This window comes from Tachyglossus aculeatus, chromosome X1, assembly GCF_015852505.1.
Source record: "Tachyglossus aculeatus isolate mTacAcu1 chromosome X1, mTacAcu1.pri, whole genome shotgun sequence".
Classification (NCBI taxonomy): domain Eukaryota; kingdom Metazoa; phylum Chordata; class Mammalia; order Monotremata; family Tachyglossidae; genus Tachyglossus; species Tachyglossus aculeatus.
The window spans coordinates 101,073,394-101,085,718 of NC_052101.1; the positions used below are offsets into that span (position 1 = coordinate 101,073,394).

General features: G+C 41.0%; 1 long non-coding RNA gene across 1 annotated transcript in view; it reads left to right on the forward strand.

The window, feature by feature from the left end:
• LOC119919963 overlaps positions 1-12,325 on the forward strand; it is a 45,430-nt gene that overhangs the window by 32,017 nt on the left and 1,088 nt on the right. The window lies entirely within an intron of this gene.

The following is a 12,325-nucleotide window of genomic DNA, read 5'->3' on the forward strand; positions in this document are numbered from 1 at the left end:
GTAAACTATGATGCACTGTGATACAAAAATAACACTTAGGACCACCTTAAGCTGCTACCATTGTCTCCACATTATAAAGAAGGATTTAGAGCAAACTTAATCATTGTCACCACCACCCTCTAATCCAGGTCCAGAGAAGATCACCTTTCTCAAGAGGAATGCCAGACTTTGTGTTTGAAAATGTGTGAGACTTTTCCTGTAGAATTCCCAGAAGAAATGACCATATATGTGCATGGAAAGAGTGCCCTGCTGCATTTGGTATCCACAGACAGCACCTGCTAAAGCAGGACCAAGAGAGAGCACTGAGATAAAAATCAAAAGATCTGACTCACCGAACCACTTTGAAGAAGTTCTTTAAGCTGTCGGGGTTTCGGTTTCTCCAGCTTTACTTCCTACCTAGCTGGCAGGGATATGCTACCAGCCTGGGTTTTGTCTGACCTGATGCAGAGAAAACAGCATGGTTTAGTGAAAAGAGCACAGGCCTGGGAGTCAGAGGACATGGGTTCTAATCCTGGCTCCACCACCGGTCTGCTGTGCGACCTTGGGCAAGTCACTTGACTTCTCTGTGCCTCAGTTGCCTCATCTGTAAAATGGGGATCAAGACTGTGACCCCCATGTGGGACAGAGACTGTGTCCAACCGGATTACCTTGTATCAACGCCAGCACTTAGAACAGCATTTGGCACATAGTAACAACTTAAAAAGTACCATAATAATAAAAATTATTATTATTATTAGTAGTAGTATTATTGAATCGAGAGTCACATGAGATGTACTGGAACTGAAATCCACTAACACATTTTCCCCAAGCTAAATATTTCCCTGGGAGTTCACATTCCAGTCAAACTTTTTTTTTCCAACGTGAATATTACATAAATGAAAAATCCGTGGTCAATTTTGTGTTACAATTCTCTCCCAACACATTTGTCACTATGTCCTCTTTCATTTTATTTTACTTCCCCACCACCAAGTGAGCTCAGCCTGTGCCAATTTGTTCGATGTCAACGATTTTGTTGTTGTTGATAATTCTTGTTCCTTCATGCTGTCTAAATGCCCTAAAGAGTTCCATTGATTAGTTATGTTTCCAGGCTCCAACCAGTAAACGAAAGTCCTGATAATTCTCACTCTGGGCAGGTTTTTAGTCCTTAGGAGAAAATGAAAATTAAGAGAAATGAGGCCTCTTTGCCCATCGCCAGCCTCCACTGTCATTCAATCAATCGTATTTATTTAGTGCTTACTGTATGCAGAGCACTGTATTAAGCACTTGCTTGGGATAGTACAATACAACAGAGTAACAAGGAGCTAATAGTCTAGAGAGGGAGAGAGACACTAAAATTAATTACAGATATGCAAATAAACGCTGTGGGGCTGAGGGTGGGGTGAATATCAAGTGCTTAAAGGGTACAGATCGAAGTGAAAGGGTGACACAGAAGGGAGAGGGAGTAGGTGAAATGAGGGCTTAGTCGGGGAAGGCCTCTGGGAGGAGAGGAGACTTTAATAAGGCTTTGAATGTGGAGTGAGTGGTGGAAGTCTGTCATAAATGGGGGTGTGGGGCAGTGGAGAGTTTCAGGCCAGAGGAAGGGCGTGGGCAAGGGGTCGGTGGCGAGACAGACAGGCAGAAACTCCTTACCCTGGGCTTCAAGGCTCTCCATCACCTCACCCCCTCCTACCTCACCTCCCTTCTGTCCTTCTACAGCCCAGCCCACACATTCCGCTCTTCTGCCACTAACCTCCTCACTATGCCTCGTTCTTGCCTGTCCCACCATCAACCTCCGGCCCACGTCCTTCCCCTGGCTTGGAATGCCCTCCCTCCTCACATCTGCCAAACTAGCTCTCTTCCTCCCTTCAAAGCCCTACTGAGAGCTCACCTCCTCCAGGAGGCCTTCCCAGACTGAGCCCCCCTTTTCCTCTCCTCCTCCCCATCCCCCCTCTGCCCTACCTCCTTCCCCTCCCTGCAGCACTTGTAAATATTTGTACAGATTTATTACTCTATTTTACTTGTACATATTTATTATTCTATTTATTTTGTTAATGATGCACATATAGCTTTAATTCTATTTGTTCTGATGATTTTGACACCTGTCTACATGTTTTGTTTTGTTGCCTCTCTCCCCCTTCTAGACTGTGAGCCCGTTGTTGGGTAGGGACCATCTCTATATGTTGCTGACTTCATCACCAATCGTATTTATTGAGCGCTTACTATGTGCAGAGCACTGTACTAAGCGCTTGAATTGTAGTTCCCAAGTGCTTAGTACAGTGCTCTGCACACAGTAAGTGCTCAATAAATATGATTGAATGAATGAATGAAATCCACTTCCACATCAAATAGAAATTCCTTACCATTGGCCTTTAAGAACTCAATCAGCTTGCTCCCTCCTATCTTACCTTGCTGATTTCCTTACTACAACCCTATACATTTACTTCGCTCCTCTAACACCAACTTACTCACTATATCTCAATCTTGTCTTTCTCAGTACCAACCCCCTCATCCAGGTCCTCCCTCTGGCTCAGAACTCCCTCCCCACTTCATATCCAAAAGACCATCATTCTTCCCACCTCCGAAGTCTTATCAAAACCCATGAGGCCTTCCCCAACTAAGCCCTCATTTCCCCTACTCCCTCTCCCTTCTGCATCACCCTTGCACTTGGATTTGTACCTTTTTCTACCCCACCCTCAGCTCCTCAATACTTATGTCCATATTCATAATGTATTTTAATATCTGTCTCCCCCTCTAGATTATGAATTTCTTGTGAGCAGGGAAGGTGCCTACCAACTCTGTGATATTGTACTCTCCTAAGTGCTTAGTACAGTGCTCTGCACACAGTATGAGCTCAATAAATAGGATTGATTGATTAAGCATTTTGATAAGGTGCGAAAGGATGGGGTCTGAGATGCATGTGGATGGGGGTAGATTCTAAGAGATGGCTCTTGAGGAAACATGGGAAAGTCAAAGAGGGGCAGTAGAAGGGAGGGACTAGAGAGGAGCTGGGGAGATTTTAGGGAGATTACACCTGATGGTTTCAATTTTCTCAATTTTATCACTAGACTGCTTCCTTGTCGCATCTCATCTTCCAAGCTGAGTAGGAATGGGCTGGGTTAGTACTTAGCAAGCAAATGCTGGCAGTGATTCTGCACATTGCACCCTTTCCTCAGTTATTGTGATACATAGCCCGAGATAATGGACCTGACACTACAGTCAGCACTAACTAGCATGTGAGTTGTTTTATAATCAATTTCTGAAAAAGTCAGCATTTAAAATGATCAACTTCTTATTTGGAAGCTCCACTTTAATTGCTGGATTTCCCCTCTAAGCAAAAATCACTGTGGTGTGTTTAAACCAAAAGAACCCAGATTCTATGGACATACATGAGCAGTATCCATTATTAATTGAGTTTTACCTGCCTCTTGAAATGAGAAAAGATTTCTTCTAAGGGCCGCATTATTAAATCAGCAGCATATTAAATTCTGACATACACTGCAGAATTTTGGCAGCAGAAACTCAGTGGTAGATCACACTTACTAGAAGAAAGGACCTTCTTTCCAGAAATTGTTCTTAAACCACCCGCTACTGTTTTTATCTTACATCAAGTGACATTTCCTAAGTGCTTGCCTTTGCACTCTAATTTGCATATTTGCCATTTCACATAAGCATTTCAAGGCATTTATTGAAAAATGTAATTTTCTGAAAGAAACAACAGACCTCAGGGATCAATCTCATTTTATGCCACAATTCGGCAGATAGGGGAAAGAGATGCTTTGTCTGTTACCATACTGCTCTCTAGAGGTCACTTCTGCCCATGTGAGGTAGGTACAGTGACAATTTTGGTTGAAGTTCACCTCCAATGCTGGGCTTTGTGGTGTTGACTGGTTAAAGACACATCACTAGATTTCACTAATAATCCTATCAAAAAAGCAAATTGATGTGAATTCCTCCTCAGATTATCCTGCAACTTTTTCAAAGACAAATGTTTCAATAGCTTTTACTGTCTATATTTTCATAATTCAGAGGGATAATAAAAATATTCCTCCTTTCAGTTGACTTCAGTTGCAAAGCAACCTGCTTATTCCAGGAACAATTAGCAACAAAAACCTTAATAACTACAAGGTCCTCAAGACGATCTGTCAACCTAAATATAGTCTTAGGTGTTAATTAGTTTTATACGTTTGTTGTTACCCATGTTTCTCCAATACCTCTGGCTTCCTAATTTGCTTTTTAATAATAAGAAAGAAATAACATCACCATTTCCAGACCCATTAGTCAGATTAGTGCACATTGGTTGGACCTGATAAAGGCATTCACTTTAAAGGCCTTCACTTGTCCTCTGAAATTAAAAACAAGATACTTACATGTAAATTCCTACATTCAAGACCTGAATCTATGTTGCTGAATTTCCAGTGCAGGTCAATCAATGGATAGTATTTGAGCACTTATGCTGTGTGGAAGTTTCCTAAATGAGAGAAGAAAACCCACTGCCCCCAAAATGAATAGGCAAAAAAAAAATATGCTCTAGAACCAGTTAGTGTTGCTCAGCTTTCCTTTGGATGGATCAAGTGGTCTGTGGAGTTGTGGATTGCTGCTGATTAGGTGATGAGGCCTGTGGCTGGCCACACACACACACACACACACACACCTCCCCGCCCCCATGCTTAGAGGTCTGAAGAAGATGCTACTGATGGTACATGTTTTCTCAGCAGATGTGGGTGTGGCAGATGAGAGGCAACTGATGGTCCTTTCCGTGACATGGACTGGTAAAGATTTCCCTTTGCTCCCAGTTGCATTTGCTCCCCAGTCTGTGCTACTGTGACCTCTTGGAGTTGTAATCGCCCTGAAGGCTCTGCTCCAAGGCAGTCACCCCATCTCTGATATGTGCTAACCACAGTGAGCAGCCATCTGCTGCTCTCCCTGAGGTCCACTGCTAGGCCATGACATTTTAGGTGCTACTACACTGTGTCTTTTAAACATTTCTTCCATCCACCCAGTTTGTAGTTATACCATTTCAGCTCACTTTTGAGCAGCTGTCTGGGCACCCTTTTGCTGTCCATGCTCTACTCAGTGACCATGTGATGCCAAGATGATCTGTGATTCTTCCTTATCATTTGATAGTATGCCCAGGGAGTGTTGGTGGAACTGCTCTAGATGTCAAATATTGGCAGCTGGGGTGGGTCCAGATCTCACAGTCATAAAGAAGGGAAGCACTACAGTTCCCCTACACTACTTTGGTTTGGCCTGAAACTTGTTGTCACATTGGCTCTGACTCCAGTAGAGATGTCATCAATCAGTGGTACTGATTGAGAGCTTACTGTGCAAAGCGCTGTACTATGAGCTTGGGAGAGTACAATACGACACAGTTGGTAGACACATTCCCTTCCACAATGAGCTTACAGTCTAGGGCTTACATCATGCAGTATTAGATCAAAGGCTGTGTCTGCACAAGGTGGTAGGCAAACTATTCTTTGTAGAGTGTCATCCTAAAGGTGGTAGAAGACTATAAGCCCCTTGTGAGCAGGTAACATATCAACCAACTCTGCTGCATTGTACTTTCCCAAGCACTTAATACAATGCTCTGCACAAGTGTACAATAAATACTATTGATTGATTGAGAAGCGTTAGAACATTAGAGTGCTGTTGCCATCTCTAAGATTCCTTTTTTGCCTGTGATGAGGGTAGATACATCTCTCTTCAGTGGAACAGCAGTGGAGGATACATACACATTCTTCAGGGATGCATTTAAGTGCTTGGTTAATTTTGATCTGCAGAGCTTTATATCTCTTCAGGCTTACCATCTCACCTTTGTCACACTGGCTTCTTAGTTTGTTCTATATTTCAGTGTAGGTTTCAGTAAGCATTCCTTTGGCAGGGTGGCAGGGTGGTAGGGGAGCAGGGGAAAGAGTCACGAGGTTTTACAAGGTGAGATGGATGCATTGCTTCTTCATTCATTCAATCATATTTATTGAGTGCTTACTGTGTGCAGAGCACTGTACTAAGTGCTTGAGAACTGTACTAATCACTTTTGAATACTGGAGACTCATAAAATCAGTCTTGGTGCCATCTTCTGCTTCCCCCATATTCCTAAAAGCTGCCTAGTATAGTGTATCCTTCAAGACATCAAACCCTGGCTACATTGTTTGAGGCAACTGCTAAATAGTTCGTACCATCATGTTACTCTAGCCTTATCCAAGTTACCAATTTTTTCTGACATATATGGACTTCAGAATGGTTCATTATTTAAACATTAAGAAATGCCTTGCACACTGTTTTATTAATTTAAAAGTATACTGGAAAAAAATTCCCTCAAGTTTTAGACTAGCCTTACTTTAGGAGCTGCAAAAAAAAGTAATCCTAAAGGAAAGGTTTAACAGGCACTGACAGAAGTGAGTTTTTCAAATTTTCATGACATTCTTCAGTCTCCCACTCCTCAAACACCTCCAATGTTCACCCCTTGGCTCGACATCAAACAGAAATTCCTGATAATTGGTTTTAAGGCACTCCTGCTTATACACTTTCTTCTCCCACTATGTCTCACTTTACACTCTTCTTCCCTCTCACTAACTACCAACTAACCTACTCACTGTGCCTCAGTCTGGTCTCTTTCACCACTTACCTCCTGATCTCCTGATCACTTCCTTCCTCCTACCTGGAACTCCCTTCTCCCTCTCATCTGACAGATCACGCTCTCCCCATGCTTCAAAGTCCTTCTGAATTCATATGTTCTTCAGTAGGATTCCCCTCTCAGGATCGTGCCTGGAGAGTTTCCAGTACTCTACTGGTCTTGGCTATGGGAGGAAGAGTCAAGCAGAGGAATACCCATTCCATTCCTAGCTTGGGCAGTGGCTAGCAACTGGAAGGCAATCTATTGTGCCACTTAATCACTCACAACCCCATTACTCACCATCACCCTCCTTCTACTAATAGCAGACAATGCCTACTCTGGGCCCCAGAGGGAGAGCAGGAGAATTGGCAGAGTGAGGCTCTGGCAATGACCCTGATCTGACCTTAATCCCATAATGAGACTCTTTTAGAGAAGCTTAAATGGTGTTTAAACTGGTTTAAAACTGCCCAGCTCTCTGGTAGTCACCAAAAGAGCCTAATAAGGGTAGTGGCAGTGCTAAATTCCTGGCCTACCAAGCCTTTGCACCTGGATTTCTTTTACGTGATCATCATCTCTCTGCACCCAGCCCCACAGAATCTCCTATCCACTCAAGTGATATATGTTGCCAACTTGTACTTCCCAAGTGCTTAGTACAGTGCTCTGCACACAGTAAGCACTCAATAAATACGATTGAAATATGATTGAAAGTGATATTTTTTGGCCCTAAAATGGACTGACAAGCCATTAATGCTGAGTCTGAGACAACATTACCTAAACCAGACTATAGGACAAGTTGGTAATAAAACCATGTCACTAAAACATTAAACCCCTGAAAAAGGTTATCCTCCCTTAGGTCAAATTCTAGATGGCAGTTGGCTGACAAGGACAGTCAGTGTATCAGCTTCAAGTGCCTCCCTTGGAGAGACTCTGGCAGGGCTTGAGTGCTGGAGCCTCTTCATACTAGAATTGACTCTGGTCAAGAGTCCCTAATTAGGACTGATAAAAAGGGGAAACCTGCTGAGGAAGAGCCTCCAGGGAGGTTGAAAGGGAAATATTAACAAGCAAGTCTAAAAATAAATGGTAATGTGAGAGATTCCTCAATTCAGATGGTTGGTGGAAGTACAAATGTCATCCAGATTAAGGTGTTGAAGAGGAGTAAATTTAGGGTGTGTAATTTGGGATTCTAGAAATATCGACGAATTCTGAGAGAAATCTTAATGGAATTTTCATAAATGGGAGAAGGAAACCATCTGCCCAAAAAATAAATTGAGAAAAGTAACTTACAGTGAATGTCAAACTCTGGATGAGGCTTTCAAAGTAGGATAACTTTGTAATGAAAAAGGTTTGTCTATCTCTCCTTTATTGGTTTAGGCATTCACTTGTCCAGAGAGAGAGGACTAGGGCAGATGATCTCTTGAGTGCCAGATGACAAATTGTTGAAAATCAAATAGTTAACATTGCATTCACAATGTTAAAAAATAAAAATCAATTGCCCAAAAATTACACTAGTCAATCAATCAATCATATTTACTGAGTGCTTAGTATGTGTAAAGCACCATACTAATTGCTTGGGAGAGTATAATACAATAGATTTAGCAGACACATTTCTTGCCCATAAGGAGCTTACAGCCTAGAGGGGGAGAACAGTCTAAAAGGGGAAAAGGCTTAATGTAAACCTTAAGGTGAGTGATAGGGATGGGTGTCACTGATTGGTTAGCTAGGTTGAATCATGGTATGTTGATGCTTTAACCTATGAAGAATAGATTTTCCCAAGTCAATGGAAGCCTTTTTGAACCCCAAGGATAAATTCATATGAAATATATATATACATATAGCTCAGATTTAACTATGAAGCAAGTACTTTATACAGTATAATCATTTTCTTTTTCAAATATTGCAAAAGTTTATATTTTTCTGTTAGACTATAATGATTTGTTGAGAACCAGTAGGGTCCAGAAGGGCATTTGTAAATAGGAAAAATATTTATTCACTTGGGAAGCTGCAGTATCTCTCTAAGAATCTGTTATGGACTTTCAGATCATTAATACACTATGTATTTTCAAATGTACCTAATTACATTCCAAAGCAATAACCTGAGCAACTTGGAAGTCATCGCTAATGTCCGTGAGATGAATAATTAGGCTGTTAACTCTGAACATACACTAGGAACATACCTTCATACTGAAGGCTAATAGCGCCAAAAAAACCCAAAAATAATAAGTACTGAGAACTATAAATCATTTTTCATAGGCATACAACACAAACAATATTCAAGTTACTGCATTCATTAAATTAATATTATATTCACTTCTACAATTCGACATGTGTTGCTTGTTTCTGTTAAGATTAAGAATATATTTGAAATTACAGTATCTTATTCTAGGATGCTGCAGCTGCCATCTAACTTCATAAAAACTACCATACAATTAGCTTGTTTGCCAAACAGAATTAGTATGCCAAAGATTTACACCTTCTCTTTCTCCTGATACGTATGTGTTTACCTGTGGGGGTTTGGCAAAAATGCCTCATTCTAGGCTCTCTACTGTTAGAACAGCCATGAAATAAACACTGGACTGTACACCCAGGGCTGAAAGAAAGCAGAGCAGGAGAAGTGAAAATGAAGAAGTGGGCAGAAAATGTAATAAACTCTGCCTCTTTCCACGTCTTTCCTTCTTTTTCTTTTTAAAGGAGAACTCTTGAGTATTACTGAGGCCGAGGTTTGTCGTCTCTTGGACTCCTGAGAATAGTAGGAGAAAAAATCCAGGAAGGGGTTTAGTAAAGACCAAAATTTAAATCTGAATGATTTCAACGATTAGTACAATGTTCTGCACAGAGTAAGTACTTAATAAAGACTATTACTATGACTATAAAAAACATGGAGACAGGGACCCTGTCATTTCCTTCATAACTCCTGGATAGTGGATATGCCCTGATTGGCATTTTCCTATGTAAATTCCAGATTAATCAAAATCTACAAAGAGAAACTCTACCATTACATAATCTAATGTTAGCAGGCAGATTTCAAGTCTTGCTTTCACAAGACTTGCTTCCAGGGCTTCCCTGGCAACAGTGCTGACATTTCATTCTGTTATCAGGCGGACCACCTGGCTAATCAGGAGACCCACACCAGGAAACAATCAAAAAAATACTGCATCTACATGACTTCGGTCTACTGTTTTTGAGCACTTCTTATCTGTAAATTATTTTTGTGCCTGCCTCCTTGTTATATTGTGACTTCCTTGAAGGCATGTACTGTGTCTTCTACTTCTATTGAACTCTCCCAAGGGCTTCATAGAGGGCTCTGCACACAATAAGTATTCAGTAAATACTACTGAGTGATATTCTGGATACTTAGAAACACCAGAGTCCATAAAAATGTTTCTGCCAGTGTGGAGCTCAGCTATATGAGCACAGAATAGTAAAATCAGTGAGTCCAAGTACAGTATCTATTGAGCAACTTTACTAGGCTTGTAGTAAAGTATATATAATTAACTCATCAAAGCCCCTGCTTTCAAAGAGCACATGGTCTAATGCAGAGACAAAATATACAGAAAAAGTGTTAAAAGTCTTCCCACCTTCCAAGTCTTATTGAAGCAATGTGGGCTAGTGGATAGGGCACTGGCCTGAGCATCAGGACTTGGGTTCTAATTCCTGCTTTGACACTTGCCTGCTGTGTGACCATGGACAAATCATTTAACTTCTCTGTGCCTCAGTTATCTCATCTGCAAAATGGGGATTAAGACTGTGAGCCTCATGTGGGACATGGACTTTGTCCAACCTGATTATCTTGTATCTACCCCAGTGTTCTCTCCTATGAATCAACACCTTGTCATGGCAAGAGAGTTTGCATATGCCAATAATAATAAGAAGAAGAATAATGGCATTTATTAAGCACTTACTATGTGCAAAGCACTGTTCTAAGCGCTGGGGATCTTACAAGGTGATCAGGTTGTCCCACGGGGGGCTCACAGTCTTAATCCCCATTTTACAGATGAGGTAACTGAGGCAAAGAGAAGTGAAGTGACTTGCCCAAAGTCACACAGCTGACAATTGGCAGAGCCGGGATTTGAACCCATGACCTCTGACTCTAAAGCCCGGGCTCTTCCCACTGAGCCGATGAGACTTATCTCTATGCGAGATATTACCTCGCCCAGGTTACCCATGATAGATAGGTCTACGTCCAAGCATCAACAAAGTTGATTCACCTGTGCTGGGCAGCAACACCATGGAAAAGAGTCAAAGGCAGATGATCAAGTGATCAAAAATGTTGATCAAAGACAACGGCAGTGAAAAGTTTTTTACTGCATGGAAGAAGGCAATGGTAAACCACGTCCATATTTTTTTGTTTTTACTGTGGTTATACATACCAGAATGACTACAGATTACGGCATACGGTAGGACATTCTGGAGAAGATATGTCCATGGAGTTGCTACGGATTGGAAACGACTTGATGGCATTTGATGATGACCCCAGTGCTTAGTACAGTACCTGGTACATAGTAAGCACTTAGCACATGCCATAAAAAAAAATCACATCTCCTCCAAGAGGCGCTCCCCAAGAAAGCCCTCATTACCCATACTCCCTTTCCCCTCCATATCATCTTTTCCCTTGGATGTGTACCTTTTATTCTCCTCACCTTCAGCCCCACAGTGCTTATGCACATATCCATAATTTATTTAAATGTCTGTCTTCCACTATAAATTTGTGGGTAAGGAGCATGTCTACCAAATCTGTTACAATGTTCTCTCCCAAGCACTTAATAAAGTGCTCTGAACATAGTAAGCTCTCAATAAATACCACTGATTGATTAATGCTCGTAGTCTGAATTTAAGTGAAGATTTTTTTAAAAGCAATTAAGGAAAATACAATCATAAATTACTTTACATTCTGACTACAAACATTCTGTTTGGGGGCCGATATAGCCAGAAAACCAAAATTACATAGTTGAATGAAATCTGTTAAAGAGAACTACCCCATTACTGTGCAGGCCAAAAAAAAAAAAAAAAGAAAGAAAGAAAATCTACCTTTTTTGATAGATGGGCTTCATGTGGAAGTTTTTAAATAGTTCACAGAGATCAAATCTCTACAATATATTAAAAAGGCAACTCTTTCTTATGCCAGTATTTCCTAGTTAGAATGTAACATTTCATCCATAAACTGAAAAGGGTACTTGGAAAATGTGTTTAATGTGATTTGTTCATATCAGTCATCATGCAATTTTAAAATGCATTTTGCTGGCAAGTGTCAAAATTTCCAAAGTGATGGGCTTACGCATGAACCAGCAATATACCGTGATTTCCATTAGCTGAAAATGAATTCCATTGGCTTAGCAAATGCTTGCTCTTCGACGTAGCTCCAGGGCAATTGAAGAAAATGAAAGTTATTTTATTGCAAAATTTGGAAGCTGCAAAAGTGATAAATAGCTCATAATTCCAGGATTTAAGATTAATATAAAGCTGGTAACTATGATGTCAGTCTTCTTAGAGGCCCCCATAGATCAGCTGTTTCTGCCACAATACATGAAACAGTTACCTTGTAAATCCAAGCTCAAGCTAACAGCCCTTCTATGGTTCTTTGTGGCAGTTGTGGTAGCTAGCTGCTACCACTCTCAGAGGGATGTAGTGTAATAATAATAATAATAATGTTGGTATTTGTTAAGCACTTACTATGTGCCGAGCACCGTTCTAAGCGCTGGGGTAGATACAGTGTAATCAGGTTGTCCCACGTGGGGCTCA